The following is a 27661-nucleotide window of genomic DNA, read 5'->3' as shown; positions in this document are numbered from 1 at the left end:
TTAGGACTCTATATTTGCTTTTAGCAAATATGTAGATAAGTTACATAACAAGCTGGATATCTATGGTAATGAGAAAACAAAGAGACTCCAGTCTCTCAAGGAACTCAAGAGTCTGCTCACATCACAGGTAGACATATTACGGAGAGCCTACTCAAATGCAGAAGCTATCTTAGCAACTCCTGAAACCTGCACACTGGACTCAATGGATGAATTCCATACACAACTTATGTCTACAAAAGAGTACACTAAGAACATGCTAGCACCATGGTCAAATGCCATATCACAATTGAAGCATAACTTTAATGATATTTTTATGAGATTAGCTAATGCATGAACTTTTAAGTTATTTGTGTATATGCTAAAAACTTTGATACAAATTTTCTCTCTCTCTATATATTTTACTTTTTCAATTTGGCATTGTTGTCAAAGGGGGAGTAGAAATATGTATGTGTGTTTTTGAAAATTTTGTATAATGTATGCATTAAGGGGGAGCATGAGTATATGTGTAAACTTGTTATGTATGCACACTTAGCGGTATTATTTTTTTAAAAATTAAGTGTTGCCATCAATGCCAACAGGGGAGATTGTTGGCTTGATGATGATTGTAATATATTCATCATTTGTTGTCATTGATGAAACACTCTCTCACACACATATGATTATATTGACAATTGGTGTAACTTCAATTGTTTACTCTATCAACTGATATGTTAGAGGTTATACTTAGTGGTTTATCTCTAACCGGTACTTTGTGTCAACCGATATGTGCATAAGAGACAATTTGCGGTTATACTAAGTCGGCATCAAGATGAAGATCAAGATGGAGATAAAGCAAAGATTCAAGGACAATGGTTCATATGTTTTACTCAAACCAGTATTTGATTGATCCAACCGGTATTCGGTAATTTGTGATGAGTTACCACATTTCGTGATGAGTTATTAACATTGACTGCTTGGCTTTAATTTTTGTGATGAGTCATGTTCACTTGTCCAGATACACTGCACCTAGGAAATTGTGTTATGATTTCTTAAGGCCGACATGAAATCATAAGGTCTATATATTGACATCACAATGAATTTTTTGATATAGTGAAAAAGTGTTATGTTATGCGTGAAAGGAAAAAGAGTTAAGTTGCAGAGTATGCAAAAGTGAAGTGTTGAATATTCTTAGAAGGATTTGATCGAGCAAGAGATCAAACCATTCTTGTTGTTTTCTAGCCATTATAGCAGAATCAAATCCCCTAACTGAGTAAGCTCTAACAAGCTTCAATGTATAAATCCTTTAACAGGGCGATCCATTAGTTTGGATTCAGAAATCCTCCACCAAGGTTACTCCTAGCAGGGTAATACCTTTAACAGGGTAAAAGCTTCTAATCAAGCTTTGGGATCTTTAACAAGATTTGCTCCTAGCAGAGCACTTTGTAGACCTTAACTGGTCAATTATCTATTACAACAGATAGTTAACTTGTGAGTTCCATCTCACCGTGGTTTTTACCTATTTGGGTTTTCCACATACAAACACTTGTGTTATGGTGGATGCTTTACTTTTTGTGGATGTTGCTATATCGTTTTGGATTGCATGCATTGTGTTTAAAATCTTTGTTAAGTTCATCTACCGGTTAGTGTTTTAAGTAGTTTTATTTTTGGTGTCACTGATTCACCCCCCCCCCTCTTAGTGCTTTTCAAGTCCATCAGTTAGGAATAAAGATTGACTTGTTTGTAAGAGTTATTCTCATATGGAAGGAATTGATTTTGAGTAGAATTTTGCTCTGGTAGCTAGAATTGAAGTTGTTATATTATTTCTTGCTTATACTACTTACAAAGATTTCAAAGTATCAGATGGATGTCAAGTCGACCTTTCTTAATGGTGACTTAGAAGAAGAAGTTTATATTGAGCAACCAGATGGATTTCAGTTGACAGATCAGAAAGATATGGTTTGCAAATTGAAGAAAGTAGTGTATGGATTGAAGCAAGCCCCAAGAGCTTGGTATGCCAGATTGGATAAGTATTTGATGAAGCTTGAATTCAATAAAGGTACTGCTGATAGTAATTTGTATTTCAAGATTGATAATGATAACATCTTGATTGTTGAAGTTTTTGTTGATGATATTATTTTTGGTGGAAATGATGGTTTGTGCAAGAAGTTTGTTGATGATATGCAGAATGAGTTTGAGATGTCTATGATTGGTGAAATGAAATTACTTTTGGGATTACAAATTACTCAGTTGGATAAAGGTATTTTTATATCACAGTCTAAGTATGTGAAGGAATTGTTGAAGAAGTTTGGTTTAGATGATGCAAAGCCAATTGGTACACCTATGGTGACCGGATGTAAGTTGGCAAAGGATGATGATTCTCTGAAAGAAAATTAGACTAGATACAAATCTATGATTGGTGGATTGTTGTATTTGACTCAGAATAGACCAGATATTATGAATGTTTTGTATCTTGTTGCTAGATTTCAAGCTGATCCTAAGGAATCTCATGTTGTTGTTAAAAGAATTTTTCAGATATTTGAAAGGGACAGTTGATTTTGGTTTGAGGTATCCTAAAGATGATGATTTTACTTTGAGTGCTTTTATAGATGTTGATTGGGCAAGTGATATGGATGACAAAAAGATTACTAGTGGTGGTGCATTTTTTCTTGGGAAAGAGATTGGTTTCATGGATGAGTAAGAAGCGGAATGCTATTTCTTTATCTATTGCAAATGCTAGCAATTGTACTCAGTTGGTATGGATGAAGCAGATGTTGAAGGATATAAAATTTATTTTTATAAGCCTATGGCTATATACTGTGACAATTTGAGTGCTATCAATATTTCTAAGAACTTGGTGTTGCATTCAAAGACCAAGCATATATCAATCAAGTTTCATTTCTTGAGAGAGAAGGTGAATACGAAGTTATATTGGAGTATGTATCTACAAAGGAACATATTGCAGATATATTCATGAAGCCTTTTCCTAGAGATGCTTTTGAGTATCTCAGAGAGGAGCTAGGGGTGATTTCCCCTCCTGATGAGAACTGAGATGCATGGATTTGCATTAGTCCGGTGGCTTCACAGAGATATCTTTTGATCCAGATTACTGAGTGGTCGCTACTACTCAGGGGGAGTAGTCAATGTTTTGGTTCAAATGTTCAGATTTGTGAGTTTGTTCTAAGAGGGAGAGAATCATGATTTGCATATGAGCCTTTTACATTGATGTCAAATGGGGAGAAGAGCATGTGAAAAACTGCCATATCATGTGCATGATCTCAGGGGGAGAATGTTGAGAGTTATGTGAAGATTATTGGTTGTTGTATTCTTTCTTTGCATTGATTGTTTTTCACATTCATATGTTGCCATCAATGCTAAAGGGGGAGATTGTTGGATATTGTTGAGAATTTTGTTGAAATGATATATCGTCATTAATGTCAACATATTCTCATTTATTCCAATGTTGCAGTCACATTAAATGAGTTGGTTTGGCCAGTGCATTGCAATTGAGTTGTTGTGGATTAAAGGTTTTTGAGATAAATATCTCTAGTTGATTCTATTCAAGTTTTAGAGGTCTACACAGTGATTTGATCGAGTTATGAGATCTGGTATTGAGGTTGATTTTCAGTTGTTCAGTGTTGATCAGTGTTTTGGATTTTGTTCTGCATTGCTCCAGAATTACAATATCTTGGTTTGTGGATTTGGCAGAGTGTTTGGGACATTCATACGTGTCCTTAATTCAGATGGTTCATGATTTGGAGGTTTGCAAGTGAATCTTTCAAGTTGATAGTCAATATGGTTGATGTTCTTGAGGTTCGGTATAATGATGATGAAGATTCTAGTAAGTGGTGATGTTGCGATTGTTATTGTGGTAATTCATGATGCTTGTGGATGTTTCTAGGTCATGTTCTATCCGTGTTGATGGTTCACATTGATCATTGTGCTTGTTGTGGATTATTTCTCTGGTATGTTCGTGTTATGTGGTGTTCTTGGTCGACCAGATGATTGTAGTGTGTTGTGGATATTCGAGGCATAATTGTTGAAGGTGTTGCATGTTCGAGGTGGTGATTTAGTTTCATAGTATGTCTTAGCTGACATTGTTTTGGTCCACATGTATTATTGTAGTGTGTATGGTTCATGTATTATTGTAGTGTGTATGGTTATAACTTTATAATTTGTGATGAGTATTGAGATGGCCTTGAAATATAGGTTGATAAATTGTATAAATAAATGTAATAATCATGTGAGAGATGTATTTGTGTGTGCATACAATGATATGATCTTTCAGTAGCAGAGGAGAAGTGCGAAGATGTGTGAAAGAGAAGAGTTTGTGTTATGTGCTTAACTAGAATTGTAACCATGCATGAGGTAATGTAATTTTATCAGTTCACACTCCTTCGGATGTAATCAGAATGTTTTGTAAGGCAGTGAGCCTTCCCAGGGTTGTAGCCCTTTTTTTGTTTTTGGGCAGTGAGCTCTAGGCAGTGTGCCTGAATGCATGTGCATTCCCCATTGTAATATTTCATTCACCCCTAATAGGGTATCATCTCATTGTGGGTAGGTTTCCACTGTGGTTTTTCCCTTAACTAGGTTTTCCACGTCAAAAATCTTGGTTTTATGTGTGTTATTGATGTGGTGTTGATTTGTCCTTTCATTGTTAATTATCATATCTAAATTTGAGTTTGAATTAAGTAAAGTTTGGAGAAAACTGATTCACCCCTCTCTCAGTTTGTTGCATTGTTGGAAACACAATTTGGTTATCATTAGCATGGTTCATTACACACACACACACTCTCTCAATATTCCCTATCACATCACATACAACAAAAAATGGAATTGCCTTTTAGTTCTGTTCCTCTTTGTTTCTCGTGGCTTTGCTGTTTAAGTCTTGCTTGTAAAGGGTTTCAGGACCCCTTCAAAACCTGCTTTTTCATTAATCAAAAACAAAAAAGGGAATTGGAGCTATTGAATTACAAGTTGAAGAAATCTTGCAATATTAACTTATTTATGTGATTGGAAATCTGAAAATTAGATTTAAGAAAGTGATTGCAACATTTAACAACAATATATAACTAGCAACCAAATGAGACACTAGATTTAAATGGAGAACCCTTAGGGAAAAAAACTCCACATGAGAAAGAGGGTGAGTATATTATTAATCTTCAAGAGAAAGATACCTAGGAGTGTGGATACTTGCAAATGAATCTATAAAAAACTACTAAGTCATGGATACAATTTATAGAAAACTAAAGTGTATACATGTAAAAATCATCTTAAAAACAAGTAATCAATTAGAAGCAAACGGGAAATCACGAATCCCTTCTAACCAAAGAATCTAACAAATAAGACAATGGAATAACACAATCAAGCAAATAGGAATTAAAATAATCAAATGGAATCAAAACTCCCTATCCCAAGATCGCATATTGCTTCCATTGCTCTTCTCCTCTCTGTGGTATGATGGCTCTCAAATATTGCGTTGGTAACCTGCAAGTGAGACAAAGATTCAAAGTTCGTGATTATTGAAAATGGAGATTGGATGCTCAATTTATAGATTTTTGGAGAAGATTGATTGAAAGGTGGAACAAAATGATCAAGAGGTGGAACTCAAGTGAGCTCAAATGAAAATGATAGTTGAACCGCTGATTGTAGGAGTGAAACTCAATAGATTGAATAGATTAATTGAGTTAATTGATTGAGAAAAAGCTGATTGAAGGAAGAAAAAGAATGATTGGTGGAAATATAGAAGATGACACAAAGAGCTTAATTTAGAAAAAGCTAACTGAAAGATGGAAATAGAGACTGGAGAGATAATGATTTAATTAATTAATTGATTGAATTAATTAATTTAGCACGTGCTTGCATTTAGATTTAGATTTTCAATTTAATATTTGCATGAGATTTATTCAAATAATTGAATTTATTAATTCAATTTAGCATTTGAATATATTTAGAACTTGACTTTGATTTTCAATTTGATTTTTGAAATCATGCACATGTAATTGAATTTGGAAGAAATTAGAAGAATATGAAATTAAATGAAACTAGAATTTGGGGATTTGGACACGGAGAATTAGAAGAATTAATTACTTAATTAAATAATTTAAAGAAACTATTTAATTATGTAGAAATGAAATTTAATTAAATAATAAAGATTATTTAAATTAAAGGAATTAAATCACAATTAATTAAATAATAAATATTTAATTAATATTTAGAAAAGAGTTGAATGATTAAATGATTAGAGATAGAAATTGAATAATTAGTAATTTATTTAAATAATAAAGATTATTTAAATTGGAGAATTAATCATAATTAATTAAATAATAAATATTTAATTAATATTAGAAAATGATTAAATGATGATAGAATAAGAAAATAGAATAATTAGTAAGATTATGAGGAAATATGAAATTAGAAGAATATGATTAATTAACTTAATTAAATAATTAAATAATTATTTAACTAATTAGATGAATAATTAGTACATGATCAATGAGACATTTTTAGGTGTCTACATTTGCCCCTCTTTGAGAAAAAGTCAGAATGACATTGTTTCAAAGAAAACAAAAAATTCTTGCACCAGTATGCCTCGGTGATACTTAGGGTGTAATGCCCCCTCAAGAGATTGTTTGTGCATTAAAGACATGAACGATCTCTCGAAAAAAAGAAGAATGTGAGATGCAAGAATAGTTAGTTGATTAGAGATAGAGATAGGTGATGTGAAGATGATATTGAGATAGAATATGAGAGAATAGATTGATGAAAGAATGAAATAGAATAATGTTAGACGATAGAAAATGATGAGAGAAAGAGATGATGAGAAAAGAATCATCAAACTAGCAATGAACAAATGAGATGAAATGAGAATGAAATTGAATGAATCACGAACCTGTGTCATTATTTATTGCACAATATATATTCATCACTGAGCCTTATTATTGAACAATGAAGCTTAGCACATCAGGGTATAAGGAACCAAGATGTAAAGATATCTCATTGAAGAAACAAACACGTAGCAGACAAGGAGCAAACAAAGAAAAAGATAATGCCCATCATGGCTCCTCTAGTCACTTGTGGACATCCCTGAGTAGCATAGGAACAATATATGTCACCAAATGATAAAAGATAAATACTGACCCAGACAAAATTCAGCAGCTATACTGACCTTGTGCCTTCGTTCTCAGTTGCTTGATGTGATGGTTGATAATGTCTGATCTCAAAAAGTTGCGGACCCAGTTTAAGATTGACGTGTCTGATTTTGAGTGTATCCTCTTCTATTTAAGACAAGATAATGATCACGTTGATATGGATATGATACGATTGATAAGACAGTTTTATCAGTTGACTGTAGATGTTTGACTGGATAGTCGTATCCTTTGTTAACTTCGTGCAAAGCGTTTGTTGGATATTTGCTAGGGTATTTGTTTCTCACAAGACATTTTATTGAAAGTTTTTTGATTCATTGATTTTCAATTTTTAGTTCTTTTCCAAGAGCTTTTTTCGATGTTTTTGGATTATGTAGATCGATATTTGAATGTTTTTGATTGATTTTTTCAGGACATTTTGCAGATGTTTTTGGTTGATTTTTTCAGGACGTTATATGGATGTTTTTGGATTTTTTATGGTTTTCACTGTTTTTGGATTTTGAGTTTTTCATTATTTTTTGGATTTTTAAGTTTTTCACTGTTTTTTTTTATTTTGAGTTTTTCACTGTTTTTTGGATTTTGAGTTTCATTGTTTTTTTTGGATTTTGAGTTTTTCACTGTTTTTTGGATTTTGTTGAAGGATGTTATATGATTTTTATGATTTTTTTCAGGACCTTATATGATTTTTAGGATTTTTTTAGTTATGCCCCCAGTGTGCAGACTTGTATGACATGATGATCTATAGAATGTATGTGGAGACAAATGACTTTTTGACATGACCTATGCGAATGTAATATGCAGAATGAAAATGTATTTCCTATTCGAACAAGGTTGGCTGTGTTTGTTTTAGCATTTGTAATACACCAATTGAAATGAGGTGCAAAACATTTCATAGATAATTGGTCAATCGATCCCTAAGGTCCCTTGGAACATTCATCTCAACACACTTAGTGACTAGGATTTACAAATGGAGATGCAGAAAACTTCCCCACTGGTTCTTGAAACTTTGATCTTCTTTTGCCCATGTGTGTGCAGATGAGTTAATTCTTGCTCTTGTGTTCACCAAAGATCCCTAGCATCCTATATGACTAGCTACATGGTTTATTCTAACTTCAAAATCATCCCGAATAGAGCCTCGCTGCCAGCAAGCCTTGAGAGCTCCGACGAGGTTATAGACTGCAATTTCTCAAATATTGCTCCTTTGCTAGTAGGCTTTGGAGTTACTTGCATGTTCCCATACTCAAGCTTTTTATCGCACTTATATACATGATATTTCAGTTATATATCATTGCTCTTTTGCCTTGAGATGGATATTTGGCATAGCTCTTTTTCTTTTTCTTTTCTTGCCTTGACTTGTAAGTAATGAAACCTACTTGGGTGTGACAATTACAATGGCTCTGAAGTAGAATTTTAGATTTTTCACTAGTCATATGATCAACTAGGTGTCTCGAGTAAATTCGAGATCTTCTTAATGTGTGAGATATAGTAATTGATAGATTTTGGGCTAACAAGTCCCAAATAGTGAAATCATTACCCAACCATAAGTAAAGCATCGTCACAGGATAATGTTGTAAATGAATGACCTTAGGACCTCATAGACTTCATGTCCAAATATCTAAGAAAGGAGATGACCCTTGCTTCTCTTGGATGCAAACAAATGATCAACTTGAACAGTTGCCTTGTTTTATTGATGCTGCTATATGTAAATGCAAAATTTTTGAGAATGCGATACATTTAAAAAAGAAACTATATGTAATGCAGATGTTTTTAAATGATATGATATGCAATGTGGAAAATAAAACCTAAACTATACAGCCCTTAGGTATAATATCACTTGAGGTGCATGTTGTTCATCGGGTTAGAGAGTGGATCTCCCTCCATGGTAGCCAAATTATATGCTCCATTGCCTATGACCCTTGTTATAATGAAAGGACCTAGCCAGTTAGGTTCGGATTTCCCTGGCCTTTCTCGTTCCACTAGGTTCTTTTGATTTTCTTTAAGTACTAGATCTCCTATTTGAAAATTTTGTGGGCGGACCCATTTATTATAACTTCGTCTCAGTCTGTTTTGATATCCTTGTAGATGGTTAAACATTGTTTGTCTTTTTTCATCAAGGGTTTCGAGTTCTTGTAACCTTGTTACCCTGTAGTCTTCCTCTGATATGATGTTCTGTAAGGAGACTCTTAGAGACGGTATTTCTATTTCAATGGGAATTATTGCTTCTGTACCATAGACCAAGGAATATGGTGTTTCTCATGTAGTTGTGCGTACTCCTGTTCTGAAAGCCCATAGAGTGGGATTTTATTGGAGATGCCAGTCCCGTCCTGTGTTAGTGACTACTTTCTTAAGAATTTTCAATATTATTTTATTTATAGCCTCTGCTTGTCCATTACTCTGTGGATAATATGGCGTGGCAAATCTCTGTCGTATGTGAAATTTGTCACACAACTCTTTCACTTCTTGGTTTTTAAATGGATGTCCGTTATCTGTAACAAAGCACATTGGAACTCCATATCTACATATAATGTAGTTGAGCATGATTTTGATATCTACTTTCTAGTGGTGTATATTAGAGGAATTGCCTCAACCCATTTGGTAAAGTATTCAGTGGTTGTCAAGATGAACTTTTTCCCATTGGAAGAAGTAGGGTTGATTTTACCCACTAGATCTAATCCCCATTGTGAAAACGACCATGGTGATGTAATGGGTTGAAGATCTTGTGCTGGTGCATGAGTAAGGTCTCCATGCATTTGGCATTGTTTACACTTATGTACATACTAGTAAGCGTCCTTTTCCATGGTTGGCCAGTAATAACCTGTTCTCAACAATTTCTTTGACAATGGCGGACTGCTTTGGTGAGCCCCACAGATTCCATCATGGACTTGTTTTAAAGCAAGGTGTGCCTCATTCTCATCCAGGCATCAGAGAAGAGTTCCATTGAAACCCTTTCTATACAAAGTATCAGCTATAATGGTGTACCTAGATGCCTGACGAATAAATGTCTTCTTTTGATTCTTGGACAAATCCGGTGACATGTATTGGGTGTGTAAATATGTATATATTTCATTGTACCAAGGTGATTCTGGACCCACAATTGCACATACATATTTTGATAGGGGAGTTTCATATGCAGGTAGCATCAGCTATTTTATGATGAACTCAAACTGAGTTTCGTTAGCAGGCATATTAAGAAGAGATCCTATGGTTGCCATTGCATCTGCGACCTTGTTTTGTATTCTTGGGATTTGTTCGAAGGTAATTTTTCTAAAGTGCTCCTTGTAATCTTTGACCTACTTCTTATAAGGCATGCGTTTGTCATCCTTCATGTTGTAATCATCATTGACCTAGTTTACAATCAACTGTGAATCACCATAGACCTGTAACTCTTGTATTTTCCATTGTACAGTTGTACGAAGCCCTATGAGGAGAGCTTCATATTCAACCATATTGTTGGTGCATTGGAAATTGATCCTAAATGACTTAGGTATAACGTCCCCTTGAGGAGTAATAAAGAGAATCCCTACTCCAGATCCGTGACTGGCATATGACCCATCAGAGTATAACTTCCACATTACTAAGGCAGTCAATGTAAACACGGATTTGTCTGGAAAGTCTATCAGCAACGGGTGACTGTCCTGTATAGGAGCCTCTGCTAATTGATCTGCTATAATTTGTCCTTTGATGGCTTTTCTATCTATGTATTCTATATCAAACTCGCTCAAGATCATAACCCACTTAGCCAATCGCCCGATCAATGTTGCTCTACTCAATAGGTACTTGAGTGGGTCAAAGCGTGCAATGAGTTGTACCTTATGACTCAACATGTAATGTTTGAGCTTTTGGGATGCAAAGATTATTGCTAAGCATGCTCTCTCTATGGGGGTATAATTAAGCTCATAACCGATCAAAGTCCTACTTATATAATAAACGGCTCTTTCTTTTCCATTTTTGTCATGCTGTGCCAATAGAGCTCCTAGAGCTAAGTTCGTTGTTGATATGTATAACAATAGAGGTTGTCTTGGAGTAGGAGATATTAACACTAGTGTGTTCAAAAGATAATCTTTCAGAGCTTGGAAAGATTCCTGGCATTGTTCTGTCCATTTAAAAGTAACTCCTTTCCTGAGTAAATGCTGGAATGGGTGACACTTATCTGCCAACTGTGCTATGAATGTCCTTATGGATTGCAGTCTTCCTTGTAACCCTCTGAGTTTTTTAAGTGTTGATGGAGGTTTCATATCAATGATTGCCTTGACCTTGGCAGGGTCTATTTCAATTCCTCTGTTTGATACTATGAACCCTAACAGTTTACCTGCTCTTACGCCAAACACACACTTCTTCGGGTTTAATCTAACATTATACTGTTCTAACTGATCAAATATATGTGTAAGAACTGCCAGGTGACTTTCTCTTATGTGTGATTTAGCCAATATGTCATCCACGTAATCTTCCATTATGTTATGGATCATGTCATGAAACAATGTTGTCATGGCTCTTTGGTATGTTGCTCCAACATTTTTGAGACCAAATGGCATCACATTCCAGCAGTATGTTCCCCATGGGCATGTAAAGGCCATTTTATGTTGATCTTCTGGTGCAATTTTAATTTGGTTGTATCCTAAAAAACCTTCCATTAAGGATAGCATCTCATTTCTAGCTGTTAGGTCAACTATCATGTCGATATTGGGTAGCGGAAAGTCATCCTTAGGACAAGTTTTATTTAGATCTCAAAAATCAGTACAGATTCTTATGCATCCTATGGGCTTAGTCATAGGTACTAGGTTGGATATCCATTCCGCGTAGTCAACAGGTCTAACAAAACCTACATCCAACAACTTTTGTTGTTCTATTTTAACCAGTAATATGATACTTGGATGCATTTTTCTCAATTTTTGCTTGTAAGGTTTAACTCCCGGTATCAAAGGTAAGTGATGCAACACTAATTTAGAGTCTAAACCAGGCATGTCTGAATTGGACCACACAAAGTTGATAGGTCTTTGTTTGAAAAAATGGATGAATCTATCTTTTTCTTCTTTGCTTAGTGACTTTGCCAGATGGATGTTATGTACAACCTCCCCTTCTGCTATGTTTACTTCTTCTGTTTCCTCTGTAAGTAACACTGACCTTTCTCTTTCCATAGGAAGATTACCCAAGTCACTCTTGTCATTATGAGTAGTTTGATCCTTATTTTCTATTACAAAAGTACTTTCTTCTCCAATGTATGCTATTCTATTCAGGTCTATAACAAACCCTACTTTATGATCACCTTGTGGAAATCCCTCTCTAACTCCTAGAAATTCTGAAATTGCTTCGTCATTTTCAAACCAATCCAGCGTTTGTTTTCCTTCTTGCCCCCAATAAATTAAGTGTGAATGCACTAGGGGTAAATCATTACTCCCTTCTTTAGTAGACTCTAATAACATGAAGACTTGATTGTTTGACTGACTTTGTGTATCTTCATCACGTATAAGCCTTATTTGATTCCTTAATATTACACTTTCTAGTGGGCTAGAATAATGGAGTGATAAGAATTCGTAGTCATGAGAGTCTGTCTCACTTTCCATATATGTTTCATCATATGAGCTATCATCACTTATTTCTTCTTGTTCCTGTCTCTGATTCTATTGTAGATTGACTGGTCTTCTTTGGACATTAGTTACCCTTCTTAAGCCTGGCATAAGCCTTTGCAATCTTTCTTCATCTGTTTCATTAGGTTGAGCCTGAGTTGCTTCTCATGGTAGAAGTAGTGACAATAACCATGCATGGGATTTGGTTGGTGGTGGTAAACCTACATCTGTTGCCACATTAGCCTGTACTATTGTGTCAACAACTGCATCATTTTGTAACTCAATGATAGGTTCTTGCAGGAGTTGTCTCATGTCTTCTCCATCTGATTCTACGCTAGGTGATGTAGGTACCTAATTACTTGTTTGAGATGAAGATGGGAGCACCTGTGTGGACAAATTACTTTGTGATATGAAATCTGATGGTTTGCTTGGTCAATTTAGAATATCAAGAGTACACTGTCTTGCTTTGGTGATATGTTGTACATGCTTGTATCCCAATCCTTGATTCCGTGGATTATCATTAGGAACAACAGGTTCTAGTCTTCCTTGTTTCTGTAACCCAAGGCCTATGGTACCATCATATCCATGTCTTTGGAGTATTTTGAATCCATTGCCATACTGATTTGTGTGTATTCTGGGTATTGTCATATGATCTTCTTCTCTATATATCCAATGGTTAACATCTTCGTTCAGGGATTCTTCTTGTAAGTCACCCCATCTAATGAAAGAACATGAGTCTGTGTATCTGACGATTTCTTTTCCTTTGTCTCACTTTTGTACCGTAGTGTGAGTTTTCCCAAAGGACTTAGGAGAAAGAGACAACTGTTTCCCACTTAAAGTATTTGCAATAGAGTACTCTCCACAACCCATATCTTTTATTTGTAAGGAGGATGTTGTAGGCATTTCCTTTTTTTTCTGTGATCTTTAATGTTTCTAGCTGTGTAGTGAGAGGTGCAGCCCGATTGATAGGTACCTGATTATCCACACTGTCTTTCAGATAATTGCAATGTTGGAATGGATTTGGATCACCCTTTATGGTGATATCAATACCATTGTATGGGAATTTGACACATTGATGAAATATGGATGGTACTGCTTGCATGGTATGGATCCATGGGTAGCCCAGTAACATGTTATATCCCGACTCTCTATCCAAGACTTGAAAAGCGACCTCTATTGTTATAGGTCCTACTTGTACATGTAATGTTACAATGCCTTTTGATAGATGTTCATCATCGCAAGCCTTGATATTTACCCTCTTAGAAGAATTAATGTGAAGTTCAGAATATCCTAGTGCTTTGACCAGCTTTAAAGTACAAATGTTGAGACCGGCTCCCCCATCTATGAGTACTCTTCTGATTCTTCTCTTATGAATGTAAGCTTCCAGATGTAGGGGGTCGTTATGAAGCAGTCTATTACTAGGAATATCTTGTTCTGTGAATGCAATACGTGTGCCTTGTGTCAGATTTCCCACCATAGACTGGAAGGCATTTTCATCTATATCTTTGTTCACTATCGAATCTTGAGGTGCTTTGTCCAGTATAGCTCTATGAGTGGGCGATATTCGCAATAGTTCAAATAATGATATCTTTGCAAGAGTTTTCTTAAGTTGGTCAACAAAATTGTAAGTTCCTATTGCTAGTGGTTGATTTTGTGGTATCCCTTGTAAAGTTACCTTTGATCAGCGAGTAACTACTACACAGTCTCTATCTCTGGGAGTAATGGTGATTGTAGCGACTATATCATTTATCTTACAAGATTTGTCTGTATCATAGGCTGTTTTATAAAGATTTATGTTAAACCCCTCTTTATAGTCTTTATGTGTATGTTTGACATCCATGATTTATTCTATGAGTTCATCTTCAAACCAACCTGAGTGAGATGGTTGATCATGCCCCCAGTCTCTGAGACAAAGATTTCTATCATCATCGTACTTGGGTGCCTCTAATATCATGCAAATTTGGTTATCATCTATGTGAGTGTTCTGATATTGATCATCTTGATCAAGTGTTTCTTGTGAATCATTGTTTGCTATATCTCCTGAGCTAATGTTATGAATAGTGTAGTCGTATGAGACCTTTGTGTAGTTAGTTGTATTGTCTTGGGTACCTATTGTGGTAGCTTTCCCCTTGTCATGCTTAACAAAAGGATCCTTAAAATTGTATGATTTATGTTTGCTGAGGTTTTATCGGTATCAATTGTGATGTCCCCTTGGTCTATCATATCTTGGACCAAGTTTTTCAATTTGTAGCAACTTGTCGTTTTGTGACCTTTAGTCCTATGATAATCGCAGAAATCATTATCATTCCACCATGTGGGTTTGAAAGGACCTGGTTCGTACACTCTTACCTCAGGTAAAGTGATCATGTTTGTCTGTATTAACTTTTTGAGCGCTGACTCAATAGGTTCTCCTAGAGGTGTGTAATTTCTTCTCAGAGTATTTACCCTAGGTTATCTTGTGTTCGTGTTTTGTGTAGCATTTACATTTGTTGATGTTGTGTTATTGCCTATATGTGGATTTGTTGACTGACTCGTTCCCAAAGATAAAATGGGTTGAGTTTTGTTTATCGTTCTGGTGTCTACAATACCATCATTGGTCACATTTTTGTTTTTCGACCAAAACTTAGATTTGTCATTGTTGTTGGTATTGCCATACTTAATAAGACCTTGTTCTACTAGTCCCTTCTCACATTTGAGAGCCTTTTCCGTGATTTGTTTGAATGTTGTTAAACATTGCATTTGTATCGGATATTTAATCTTAGGAATCAAATTTTATGTGAACATATCCACTTTCTGGGATAACTGTCTTGCACCTCCTATAGAGAGCCCTCCATCGTTGTATGAAGGATACAAATGTTTCATTTTCATATTGTTTAGCGGCACACAAGTCCATCAATGTAACCGGGGTATCAATGTTGTGTGAGAAGTTTGCAATAAATTGTTCAACTAATTCTCCCCATGATGTGATGGTTGGTGGTAAATGTGAAAACCACTCTAAAGCCGGTCCTCCCAGACTTTTAGGAAATAGTCTCATTAGATAAGTATCTTCTAAGGCAACCTCTATACATGTCGTAAAAAATTCTCTGATATGATCTCTAGGATCACCCTTCCATCTATATCTATCAAAATTAGGCGTTTAAAAATGTTGTGGGAAAGATGGCATGTATAATGTGTGATCAAATGGATAAGGATGTAAGTCCTGCATTGTGTAGCTCTTTTTATCGTTACCAATTTGCATGATCGTCATTTGTTATTGTAAATTCTGTATTTGTTGTGTCAGAATATCTGTTTGTGTCAAAGGTATACCTTGTGTTTGTGTATGTCCCACAAAAGGATTCGTGGTTGCATAACTAGGAGGTTGTTGGAAGGTACCAAGATTACAACCTTGTGTGTTGTGCATTCCACTAGGTACTGTGAAATAACTGATATGGGAACCCATGTTTGGTTGAGTTGTACTTGTTGTATTGGCAAGACCTAGATTTGCATTTTGTTGACTATATGTGGATCCCATATAATAGGAAACTGGAGGTTGGGTTGCACTTGTTGCTTGTGTTTGAATAGGTGCTGAGACACTTGATATTATCGGTATGCTTTGTGATGGTATACTAGCATTGATCGTCGAGGATGACACACTTGTTTGAAATTTTGCATTTGTGTTGACATTTGTTTGGATAGGTACGTTTTGAGGAAAACTGGAGGTCGTTGCTTGTATTTGTGTCAAGGGTGGTGTTTGACTTTTATCTTGACCTAAAGTTTTTCCTGGTGGTAAAATCTTTGTGACATCAAAATCTTCAGGTAGTTTTGCCCCATTTTGTATTAAAAATGAAAGATACTTGTCCCTATTGCTATGTATAAGTGCATCTAGAATCATGAGGACATGTGGGTCTTGCTGAGTGGACTCAATTTATTCCTTTGTCAAATGCTGTTGTAATTCATTTATGGTGGACATTGTCTGTGTACCTGAGTGTTGACCTGTTGACATGTCCATGTTCCAAGTAGGGTTTATAGACTGTGAGTTGTTCGGGTCGATTATTCCTTTCGCTTTTTGCGACCTTGTGACAGGCATCTAAAATTGCTTATATGAGGGTGGTTCTATGCAAGATGATGACTTCACACTAGACTGTAGACGTAAATATGAGGTATGCAAGACTATACTAGATTCTCTATTGAGGATTTTGACGTGAGACCTTTTGAGCATTTCTAGATTTCTCTAATGCAAGTCTTTCCATTTGTTGACGAAGTTGTTCAGCCTCAATCTCTCTATCAATTATACGGGAAATCATAGACTCAATGTTTATCTCATGTATGACTCCTATATATTGAGGTGCGCTTCTTCTTAAATCCCAAGCTAAGTTAGCTAGACCATCAACGATTTCTCATTGACCACCGTTTGGAAATAAATTAGGTTGCTCGAAGGGGAGCAAACCATCATCTGGGAGACCCATGAAGGCACATGCTATGAACCTATAACTGACAATGGACTTAGACATATATGAGGTCTAGATGAAGACGTATGCGATAATGCAGGACTATGTAACTAATATGGATGATAATGCAAAAGACTTAGGACAATAATGAGGACATAAGTGGGACTATGTAAAAGACGTAGGACGATAATGAGGACGTAAGTGGGACTATGCAAAGGACGTAGGATGATAATGAGGACATGATTAAGACTATGCAAAAGACATAGGACGATAATGAGGACGTGATTAGGACTATGCAAAAGACATAGGACGATAATGAGGACATAAGTGGGACTATGTAAAAGACGTAGGACGTAAGTGGGACTATGCAAAAGACTATGTAAAAGACTGCCTAGGGTCACAAGTATGTAAGGATTTTTGAGAATCGGTTTCAAAATGGTCTTTGTTTTCTGTAACTTCATGTGTAGGACAATGTTTTGTACTTTTCCAAATCTGAGAACAATTGCTGGTAGGTATGTATAGCTGACTGACTCAATTTTCATACAATCTCAAAAAATTCAGAGATACGTGGGATAGGGCCTGAAATAGCTCAAGGGACTGACTAAATATTGGTCTAGCACATCAATACATAAAAAAGAACAGAATACAATCTTAGGCTGGATAGTGGACACCATTCAGTGAGGCCCTTACGAAATACCGAGACAAAATGAACAGATAGAGAGTCTGGCAGCACTGGCTCCACTCCACAACACACACTTCTCAGGCATTCTAGTCTCTCTTACCCTGAAGATCTGAGGATCTTATAGATGAGGGATTCCTATATCATAGTGTAAGGTACATGAAGGGTATCTATGGGGTACGATCCACACTTCCAGAACCACTAAATGTAGGATTTTTGGCAACTAAATTGGTTCGTAGTATTAGGTTTTGAGGGGTCTCGATCCAACAACAGATTCTCAGAGCAAGTCACTTAAGGCTTTAGTTGAGCTTATTGGTGCAAGGAAGGCCCCCACATACGTCGAATTCACTCAACACTCTAGCCGCCTGACCAGTATATTTATATAGCAGCTTGAAAAACCAGCTTGAGAGTACGCTGGGAGAGATGATATTCCCAATGCATCCCAATTCGAAGTACCTCTGTGGGGTGATGAAATCCCCAGTCAAAGATACCCCTCACTACGTAGAATAAAAAAAATGGATGTCGTTGTCACCTTCCTTCTTTCTCCCAAGACCCCGAAGGCGGGTGGAAAGTCAATTAGTGCAACAATAGGTCCACCCTAGACACAATAAAAAGTTCCTTACCTTAAGAAAAAGAAAAATGATTTAATCTAATGCAGCCTGATTCACGTTCGTCTTATAGCCCAAATTTAGGTGTTAGATACGCATGTGCATGTCTATTTTAAACACCAAATCCAAGTATGTAGGCATACATGTCAATTTTAACCATTTGTTGATTTTAAGCACCAAAATCAAGTGTGAGATACATGCATGTCAATTTTAGTCCATGTTCATTTTTAAGCACCAACAACGAAGTGTGAGATTATTCATGCATGCCCATTTTAACTGTTGTTGATTTTAAGCACTAAAAATGAAGTGTGAAGTGTGCATGCAAAAATACTAATCTAATCCTCTCTTCTAATCCGCCACAAGCTGTAAACAGAAGATTAGTAGTAAAACCAAACTAACAGAAAATAGAAACTCAAAACTTGACAGAGACGATTGCGTAATTTTACCTATGCGATTGCATGATTCTTACAGACTGAATGCATGACGATACCTAGTCGATTGTGTAGCACTAACAGGTCGATTGCGTGACAGAAGGTAGACAACAACAAAAGTTAAAAAATAAAAAATAAAAGGAAGCTAAACTCGATCAGGAACCTGAAAAAACCAATTGTGAAGCCCTAGCCACATCCCTCATCATCCATTCAATATTGATTAGATCATATTTAATTGTATAAGAAAAAACTAGGCTATTATATCTATCTAAGGCCAGTTGCTCTTCCGAATCCTATATCAATTTTTCTGCTTGAAAAACCTTATGATAGCGTTTGGCTTCTCTTCTTTCTTGTTTCGTCCTTCTTGCAGCTAAAATCCTAAACTGTACTTTTCTTGCCATAAACTGCATTAATCAAATCATAAAATAAAAAGAAATTTGATCCCAGATTAACCAAATTTAAGACAGAATTAAACAAAATAGATAACAAATAGAATAAAAAATTAAACAGCAAAGCTTCCTGCGAATGCATGATTCGGAAAGGGCGATTGCGCGATCTGGACAGGGCGATTGTGTGACCCTGTCAGAACGAATGTGTGACCCTGAAGGGTCAAATGCATGATGTTGTCTATGCGATTACATGGTGATGAATGCTCGATTGTGTGATGGAAAAATCTTTTCTCGAAATTCATGCAACCTCCCAAAAAATGAAAAATCCTCACAATCTACAAAAATCACACAGAAAATAAAGAAGGTTAAATTGTTGTTACTTCATGTAGGGTTCACCAAAATGTATACATGTAAAATTCATCTTAAAAACAAGTAATCAATTAGAAGCAAAAGGGAAATCACGAATCCCTTCTAACCAAAGAATCTAACAAATAAGACAATGGAATAACACAATCAAGCAAATAGGAATTAAAATAATCAAATGAAATCAAAACTCCCTATCCCAAGATCGCATATTGTTTCCATTGCTCTTCTCCTCTCTGTGGTATGATGGCTCTCAGATATTGTACTGGTAACCTGCAAGTGACACAAAGATTCAAAGTTCGTGATTATTGAAAATGGAGATTGGATACTCAATTTATAGATTTTTGGAGAAGATTGATTGAAATGTGGAACGGAATGATCAAGAGGTGGAACTCAGGTGAGCTCAAATGAAAATTGATAGTTGAACTGTTGATTGTAGGAGTGAAACTCAATAGATTGAATAGATTAATTGAGTTAACTAATTGAGAAAAAGCTGGTTGAAGGAAGAAAAAGAATGATTGGTGGAAATAAAGAAGATGACACAAAGAGCTTAATTTAGAAAAAAGCTAACTGAAAGATGGAAATAGAGACTGGAGAAATAATGATTTAATTGATTGATTGATTGAATTAATTAATTTAGCACGTGCTTGCATTTAGATTTAGATTTTCAATTTAATCTTTGCATGAGATTTATTCAAATAATTAAATTTATTAATTTAATTTAGCATTTGAATATATTTAGAACTTGACTTTGATTTTCAATTTGATTTTTGAAATCATGCACATGCAATTGAATTTGGAAGAAATTAGAAGAATATGAAATTAAATAAAATTAGAATTTGGGGATTTGGACACAGAGAATTAGAAGAATTAATTAGTTAATTAAATAATTTGAAGAAACTATTTAATTATGTAGAAATGAAATTTAATTAAATAATTAAGATTATTTAAATTAAAGGAATTAAATCACAATTAATTACATAATAAATATTTAATTAATATTTAGAAAAGAGTTGAATGATTAACTAATAAGAAATAGAAATTGAATAATTAGTAATTTATTTAAATAATAAAGATTATTTCAATTGGGGAATTAATCATAATTAATTAAATAATAAATATTTAATTAATATTAGAAAATGATTAAATGATTAAATGATGATAGAATAAGAAAATAGAATAATTAGTAAGATTATGAGGAAATATGAAATTAGAAGAATATGATTAATTAACTTAATTAAATAATTATTTAACTAATTAGACGAATAATTAGTACATGATCAATGAGATATTTTTAGGTGTCTACATAAAGTATGAAAAACCACAATGTTAACGTAAAACAAGAGGTAGAAAACCACTTGCAAAAATACACACTTGAGATAATGGACAACTAAGAGACATAAGAAAAAATATTTTTTTTTCAAATATCTCCAAGATGGGTGCCTAACCCATAGCCTCTCAAATATTTATCTTCTCAAATGCTTTATAACTACCTAATGACTCCTCAGATCTCCCAATAGACGACCTTTCACTTTCCAATCTTGGGCACCTAAAGCATTATTGTTCAAATTTCCAAAAGTGGATATCTTGGAGGAATCTTATCCATTTTTTATTATTACCATCATCAACACATGTTCACCTATTGAAAATACATTTACAATTTGTCATTTAATTAAAAAACAAACCTCTCATATACTAGGGAACACTTTTTGAGGAAGATGGAGACATGTTAATGACTTAGGATTTGCAAAGTTAATGTCACCTTATCCTAATATTCTTCCACTTGAAATTATATATTATAATTACGTCCAAGAGATACAGAAAATAAATTTAAGTACAATGATCAAGACCCATGGGCTTCCTATACCAAGAGATCATTTCTGTGTTCACTGGCTTCATAAGAGAATTTGCAAAATTATCCAAAGTTTCAAACTTTTATATCAAGACCTTACTGTTCTCAAACATTTCTCACACATAGTGATATTGAACATCAACATTCTTAGTATGAGCATAATACATTGGATTCTTGCCCCAAAAAATCACACTCTAACTATCACATCTAATCCTCATGATCCTACAATCAAAACCAATGCTAATACTAAGTATCTATAACTATACTTATTGCCTCCTTAGAAGCATGTGTATCAATCATATATACTCTTCTTTGGTGGTGTAAAAAACAATTCTAGTTTTCCTCTTATTCATCCAACTCACTTCTCCTCCAAACAAAATAAAAACATAGCCACTAGTGGACCTTCGACTATCCAATTCACCTACCTAATCACATCATCAGTACCAAGATTACAAAAATAGTAATAAAAAGTACCTCACAAATTTTTAAATACCCTCTTAACGAAATTCCAATGCTCTATACTAGGGTAAGACATAAGCATGCTTATAATTCCTTCTACTTGGGGAATATCTTTTCTAGTATAGATCATTACATACATCAAACTCCATACAACACTAGCACATAAGGAACCTTAGAAATATCCTCAAAGTCATCATCAATAGTTAAGACACATGTCTAAGCACACCTTAGTATCAACTAGAAATGGTATACTAATTGAATTACAATCATGCATATCGAACCTCTACAAAATACTATCAACATACTTACTTTGGATTAACCAAATCTTTCTATGAACTTGATCTTTGTTGGTTTCCATCCCAAGAATGTATTTTTTCACCCCCAAGTCCTTCATACCAAATGTGCTATAAAGTTGATCCTTGAGTTCCGATGCAACCATAACTGGTGAAACCCTCAAAAGAGAGTTGACCCACTTATGCAGTAAGAGTAACACACCGGAAGTAACAAGAAAACATAGCAAGATTGCAAAAGCATATCATATTATTGCTTTAGAACCTCTGGGAACCATCTGGTTATCATCATATAATCATCATAGAACATTCGATAGTTAATCGGTTACATGCAGGCTTTAAGGCAGATACAATCCAATCGAGACTCCGAGAATCAACCGGATCACTAAATGTGAATCTAAATCCTTATTATGATTTCTAATTCCTCTACCCCTCAAATGATTACATAATGCCATATAAATACCATCTGAAACATATCCGGGTCGGCCTCATAAGATTACATTTACCAATGCAGGAAAATGAAATGTGTAACTAGGTCTGCCCTAAGAATAAAAGAAATCCTTCCAAAAAATAACAACCAAGAGGTTCGGTTCAGCATGAAGGTTGACCACATGCCAAAGAATATCGGACAAGACCCAAAATAGATCCGCATGCCAATAAATGCTCCGGTAATGAAGGAAAACCAACCAGTAAGCACAAGAACTATCTCGGAACCCAGAAACAGTCAACCGGAAGCGATAACTGATCGGAAAAGAATCCAAATGGATTGAAAATCAGGAATTAAGCACATGAAACAGACTAGAAACCGAAAATAAGATATGCAATAAAAAGAAAGCAACTACTTGTTGTTGGCATTTACATGAAGATTGCATTGATGAACTTCTATGTTGTCATTGATGTCAATTACAACCGATAATGATGTTATAATAATGTTGTTTTGCAAATGGTAATTGAGCTTGTGAAGGAAACCAACATTACTAGAGAAGAAGTGAGATCAGCCGGTAAACCCTACCTATTGATAGGCTAAACCCTAACCAATGGAGCTTGGTGAATCAATTGTATTAGTTTATGATCTAATGGTGAGCGGTAATGATTATGACACACATGCATGTTGTATGAGAAGATTTTCAAAAGGTTTTTTGGTACGCAGAGATAACGGTTTTTGTCTTGGGAATGAGAAAGTTCATTGCATGTAATGGAAACCATGTGATGAGTTACAGTGTTCGATGAAGTGATGATCAAGGAGCGGTTGAGGTTGTCTTGAATGATGTGCAGTGATTGTTATGTAATCCAATGGTCATACTTGAACCGTTTTGTTTGTAATCTCTATGAAATGTTTATGTTTGTGATGTGCTACCTACCTATTGTTTTATTTTTAAGGTCGATGAGTTGTTTTGTTGTAGTGTTGGCAATTTATGGTTGAGAGTAAGAGAGTGTGGTTGCCGAACTAGGAGATGTATCTGCAGTATGTGTAAAGGTAGATAGGAGCATGAAAAGGATCTGAACAAGCAAGTGTAGTGCTAATCTAACAGATCAACACACCCCTATTGTTTTCTAACAATTACAACACTCAAATCCCTTAACCGGGAAAACTCTAACAAGATTAGTGTTATCTAAATCCTCTAACCAGGTGGTCCATTAGCTTGGATATCAAATCCTCTTTCGAGGTTACTCCTAACAGGGTATTGCTTCTAATAGGGCATTATAGTCAATCTCTTAACCGGGTGGTCCCTAACAGGATCCATTTTTAACAGGACTTATTGTAAAGCTTTAACAGGCTTGGCTCCTAATAGGGCAAACTTCATAAGAGTTCAAAATACTTGTGGGTATTCATCCGCACTGTGGTTTTTCCCATTTGGGTTTCCACGTCAAAAATATTGTGTCAAGTGGTGAATTCTTTTGTGGTTATGTTTACTATGGTTAAATTGTTTAACTACTAAATCCACTTTGATATGTTATGTTATTCGGCAACAATCTGAAATATGTTTTAACTTGTTAGTAATATTGCATTTGAAGTTCAGTGTTTAACTTGTCAGTTTAGAATTTGCTTTGAGAGGTTGATTTTGAGCTTGGTGAAAAGTTCATGTTAGTTTTCTATCTACTGATTCACTCCCCCCCCTCTCAGTAGTTGACTAGATCCTTATTGATTCATCATACCATCAATTGGTATCAGAGCATTACAGGTCCTCTAAGGTCTAAGACTAACAACCTGAGGTAAAGATCTTGAAGGACATGATGAAGAAAGAAGGTCCAAAGTTTAATAGAGAGAACTAGAAAATATGGAGTGATAAAATGAAAATATATATCAAGAGTCTTGGAAGTCAATAGTGCGAACATGTTGGTACTCAATATGCTGCACCTAGTGGGATTATGACTGTTGATCAGAAGAAAGAGCAACAAGAAAATAATCAAGCATTGGAGGCCATTATCAGTTCTTTGTCTGATGCAAAGTATATTGACGTTCATGGTTTGGAGACTGCTTATGAGGTATGCAAGAAACTTGAAGAGATCTATAGCGGCGATGAGCATGCGAAGATTGCCAAAGAAGAGAGTCTGAGAGGAAAATTTGATGACATGCGGATGGCTGAAGGTGAGAATATATAATAGTATGGTCAAAGGATCAAATAGACAGTTGGTGAGATCAAGAGTCTTGGTGGTAAAGTGGAAGATTCCACAGTGGTTAGGAAGGTGTTGAGAACCCTTCTATCGGTCCACGCTATCCGATTTGCAGCCATTTAGGAGCTAAAATATATTGACAAAACTAAGGTAACTCTTGACTCCATCATTGGTAAGCTTACTGCATTTGAACTAAATGGTTATGATGGTAGTGTTTAGAAATCTAAATCTGCATTTAGAGCTTCAGTTTGTAACCCTCCTATGAGGAAAATTAGAGATGTTAGTCACAGTCATGAATCTAGATCTAGTAGAGAAGTTGATGATGAAGACAACCTGGTTGAGCTTGAAGCATTGTTGGCCAGGCAGTAGCCCGGAGGTATTGGTAAGTCCATAGGTAAATTAACTTTGAAATGTTTTGCATGCAACAAGATTGGATACATTGCAGTTGATTATCCTAATGGTGACAATGAGCATAAGCGTGAGAAGTTCAAGAAGTACAAGGGAAAAGCCAAAAGAGATTGTCTCATTGTAGTTGATGGTGGTATCACTGATGAGGAATTTGAGGGAGATGCTAATGAAGACATTATTTTTGTAGATATTAAAGAGGAGACATATGATCAGAAGGCATTAGTTTCTCCCATGGATAATTCTGATGATTGGATCATTGATAGTGGTTGTTCACACCACATGACCGGTGATCGGAGTAAATTTCTTACTTTGAAGGAATTTGATGGAGGAGTTGTGAGATTTGGAAATGACTCACCCTGCATGGTAAAAGGTAATGAAACCATTTCTCTTAATGGAAAGAGCAGTGCAGATGATGTCTACTGGGTTGAAGGATTAAAGCACAATCTTTTGAGTGTTGCTCAACTCAATGACAGAGGTTATCCATTGGAATTTAAGAATAGAATGTGCAAAATCTATGGGAGAAAAGGTGAACTAATTGCAACTGACAAGTAGACAAAAGGTAACCTATTTCCCCTGAATCCTAAAGTCAACAACTGTTTAAGTGCTAAAATAGATGATAGTCGGCTTTGGTATAGGAGATTTTGTCATATAAATTTTGATAGCACTATCAAAGTGAGTAATTCCAAGTCAGTGAGAGGTTTTCCTCAGTTGGACAAACCGGTTAATGCTCTATGTAAGGAATGTCAGTTGGGAAAGATGACATCCTCAACTTTTAACAACAAATCTTTTTTAGCAGAACATTTGTTAGATCTGGTTCATATAGATCTCTGTGGACCCATAAGGACTAAAAGTATTCAAGGTGACAAATATTTTATGATCTTCACTGATGATTGCTCAAGAATGATGTGGGTCACATTCTTGAAGGATAAAAGAGAAGCTTTTGGTAAGTTCAAGGTATTCAGGGCCTTAGCTAAAAAGGAAAGTGGCAAGAAGATAAAGTGTCTGAGGACTAATCAAGGTGGTGAATTTACTTCAAAGGAATTCACTAGATATTGTGAAGAAAATGGTATCAAAAGGCAACTTTTTGCATTGAGGATACCACAACATAATGGCATTGCAGAGAGGAAGAATCGGCCAGTTGTTGAAACTGCTAGAACGATGTTGATACAAGGAAGTGTAATAAAAAATTGATGGAGAGAAGCTGTCAACACAACTATCTACACTATGAACCGAATATTGGTTAAAAGAGGTAAGGATTAAACTCCTTATGAATACTGGTATGGTAGATCACCTAATGTCAGTTATTTTAAGGTATTTGGCAGTAAATGTTTTATTAAGAGAGGTGGCAATGTTAGCAAGTTTGAGGCTAAAAGTGATGAAGGCATATTTCTTGGTTACTCCACCAAGAGTAAGGCCTACAAATGTTACAATAATCAAACACAGAGAATCATTGAAAGTGTTGATGTTCGAGTGGATGAGTATCCTAAAGTATTAGGGGAAACTAGTGTGGAGAAAAAGGAAGAAGATCCTTGCGTTCTATTTTTGAAACCAGAACCGGTGAAACCTAAAACTAGTAAAGAGAATGTTGTTGTACCAGTTTAATCGGAACAAGTAGATTTAGAAGATGATGATAATGAAGAAGAAGAACCTGAAGATAATTATCATATTATTTTGATGTATGTGAGACTCAATCAGAATCCTGACTAGATTATTGGAGATAAGGATGTTGGAGTGTTAACCAGAAGAAGAATTAGAGAGAATTCTTGTATGATCTCCACTATTGAGCCTAGAACTGTTAAGGAATCATTTGGAGATGATAACTGGATCAAAGATATGGAGGAAGATCTTGATCAAATTGAGAACAACAACACATGGACCCTAGTACCTAGACCGGTGAATAAAAAAGTGATAGGTACTAAATGGGTATTCAGAAACAAACTGAATGAAGATAGAGTAGTAGTCCGAAACAAAGCTAGATTAGTTTGCAAAGGTTATGCACATGAAGAAGGAGAAGACCGTGGTGAGACTTTTGCACCAGTGGCTAGATTGGAAGGTGTCAAGACTTTACTTGCTTTTGCAACATGTAAGGGATTCAAAGTATATCGGATGGATGTGAAGTCAACATTTCTAAATGGAATACTGGAAGAAGAAGTATACATTGAGCAACCAGATGGTTATGCTTTGACTGATGAAAAAGATATGGTATGTAAATTGCACAAGGCACTAAATGGTTTGAAACAGGAACCGAGAGCATGGTATGTAAGGTTACATTCACGCCTGATGAAGATAGGTTTTCAGAGAACCAGTGAAGACAACAATATATATCTCAAATCTGAAGGAGATAAAATACTAGTTGGTGAAGTGTTTGTTAATGATATCATATTTGGAGGCAATGATGACATGAGTGAACACTTTGCAAATAAAATGAAAAATGAATATGAAATGTCTCTA

Source organism: Cryptomeria japonica, chromosome 10 (assembly GCF_030272615.1).
Source record: "Cryptomeria japonica chromosome 10, Sugi_1.0, whole genome shotgun sequence".
Lineage (NCBI taxonomy): Eukaryota > Viridiplantae > Streptophyta > Pinopsida > Cupressales > Cupressaceae > Cryptomeria > Cryptomeria japonica.
The sequence above is the reverse complement of the archived record's forward strand: the minus strand, read 5'-3'. Positions refer to the sequence as shown.